General features: G+C 30.9%; 1 non-coding gene across 1 annotated transcript; it reads right to left on the reverse strand.

Moving 5' to 3' along the window:
- Positions 1-1,194: 1,194 nt before the first annotated feature.
- On the reverse strand, positions 1,195-1,301 carry LOC131511167 (U6 spliceosomal RNA). Its single transcript, XR_009261372.1, has one exon. It is a non-coding gene; the product is annotated as a U6 spliceosomal RNA (small nuclear RNA).
- Between the last annotated feature and the right edge of the window lie 1,128 nt (positions 1,302-2,429).

Below are 2,429 nucleotides of genomic sequence, written 5' to 3' on the forward strand. Positions count from 1 at the left end.
TTGTATTAGTATAATTGTGATCAAAATTGCCCTAATCTGATAAAATTTCAGATTTTCCTATCAGGTGCAATCTTAGTTGAGGAGAAAAAGGCTGGAACACGCTTGATTTTTTTTATGCATAAAGGCTATCGGGAAACTTTTCTTATGAATCCATAGTCATTAATTCACTTACATTAGGCCCTTATATAATGCCAGAAATTTGAGTTTTTGAAGATGGTGTACACAGAGCTTCATTGTCCTAATCTCTGTGTATTTGTATATGTGTGCCTAAAATTATCCATAATAAAATTTTAAAATGAAAAAGAAATGCCATTCTTCTGCTTTAAAGAAATAGATATGCTTTTTGAAAAATCTCTTTGCACAATTTAGATTTTAAGTGTCTTACAAAAGAAGTTAATATTTATAGTCTAAGGTTGCTAATCAGATTTTCATTCTGTCAATTTTTTTCCACTCAAGAGAAGGATATATCAGCCTCTCCTTTGAAAATATGTAGAAATACAGGAAGTTTTACTACAGCTGATAGACTATAATTAGAATACATGTTGTCCAGATTAAAAAAAAAAAAGAATACATATTGTCCTGGTAATCCCTTAATAAAAATCTGATATGAGCTCTAAGGGATATGAAGAAAACCACACCCTGGTAAGAGAATCCTGTGCCAAGTTACCAGTTGACAGAGAAAGTAGCAAGGATGAAGATGTGGCAAAGAAATAATAGTTCCCGCCAAGCAGTTACTAAGCAAAGAAATCTTAGGATTTCACCTTATTATGCTACTTATAATAATTCAATGACATGGTAAGTGTTTTCCAATTCAAAAACAATTGAAGCTAATGACAAAGCAAAATATACCATCTGAGCGTGACAACCAACTTAACTAGGAGGGAAAGTCCTCTTCTATTTGGAGGAATTGTAATTTTCTCATATAAATAGTTACTATCTATTCTGATGAAGAATTCAATTTCAAGCACAAGAGGAATAAAACATCAGTCTTTGTAATGCATTTCAATCTGGAATGGAAGACAAAAATGGGTGCATATATTAAAATATGTTAATTTTAGTGTTCACATAATAGCATATTTTTAGTGTACTTGGACAAACTGGAAGCAACCAATATTAACAGAAAATAACAAATATGGTTAGTCTATGTGTCCAGTTCTTAATTTACAAGCAACAATTATTATACTTCTTTTTTTTTTAAATATGGGACGCTTCACGAATTTGCGTGTCATCCTTGCGCAGGGGCCATGCTAATCTTCTCTGTATCGTTCCAATTCTAGTACATGTGCTGCCGAAGCGAGCACCAATTATTATACTTCTTGTCATGCATTTATAATGAAATAGCAGCAAAATAAATTAATCTAAAAAACAGTAAGGAGAGGTTACTGTCATTGAATTTATCACCACTACAAAACCTAAAAAAAATAAATGGGAAACAACAAGAAATCCATTGTACATATTTATTCTATTCCTAGCACAAAAGAGTTCAACTGAATATATGGACAAGTTGCCAGAGCCCTGGGAAAATGTATTCTATTTAACCTGTCAATAGCAAACCCCATCAGCATAATATAACCAATATTCAGGTTTCCAAGTGGGTTGAATGACTTTGATAACTCCATTCACAAAGAATGGTCAATATAAAATATGATGTTCTTAATAGAAAAGGGCATAATACTGATAATTAAATAAACTTTTAATAATGAAAATGTCATAGATATGGAAGTGCTACGAATCATTCATACTTGACTTGAAATAAAAAGTGAGAAGTGGTAGACTCATTTATAGACTTCCCTTTGCCAGTTTTGGAAGCCTTTTATCAATTTGATGTGAGTTGTAACCACAATAATTTCATTCTGTCATTTAATGCTACATAAATTGAATAAATGATAGAGGTATGAGCACATGATGAGCTAACATGTATGGAACTAATCTTTAAGAGTACACTTTTTATTAACTGAGTATCCTTTCCAGAGATGCCATGGGTATTATTTAGTAAGAGTTCATTGAAAGACTGTATTTTATATCCATTTGTTAATTCATTCAACCAACCAATATTAACTACTTGTTTACTAAATGTCAGGCAACACAGTTAGATTTCATGTATGAAAAAAAACCGTGTGATAATTATTTCTTTAGATAGTTCAGTCATTTAAAGTGGGTATTGAATTGTAATTATGAGTATTTGGGGGAAGAATAGGTATCTGGTCGTTATTCTTAATAATTTTGGAAAAGATTGTTTTAAAAATATAATTGTCTGAATACTGACATAGCAACATGATTCATGTCATTTATTATTCATTTATGCTTGATAGTGCTTAACATTTCTTAACAATTTATTTTGTAAAAAAAGGACATGTATTACAATAGAGAAGTTCTAAATATGAACACAATCCTCTTCATGGAGTTGCTTTTAAATCATTTGTCAACAA

This window comes from Neofelis nebulosa, chromosome 4, assembly GCF_028018385.1.
Source record: "Neofelis nebulosa isolate mNeoNeb1 chromosome 4, mNeoNeb1.pri, whole genome shotgun sequence".
Classification (NCBI taxonomy): domain Eukaryota; kingdom Metazoa; phylum Chordata; class Mammalia; order Carnivora; family Felidae; genus Neofelis; species Neofelis nebulosa.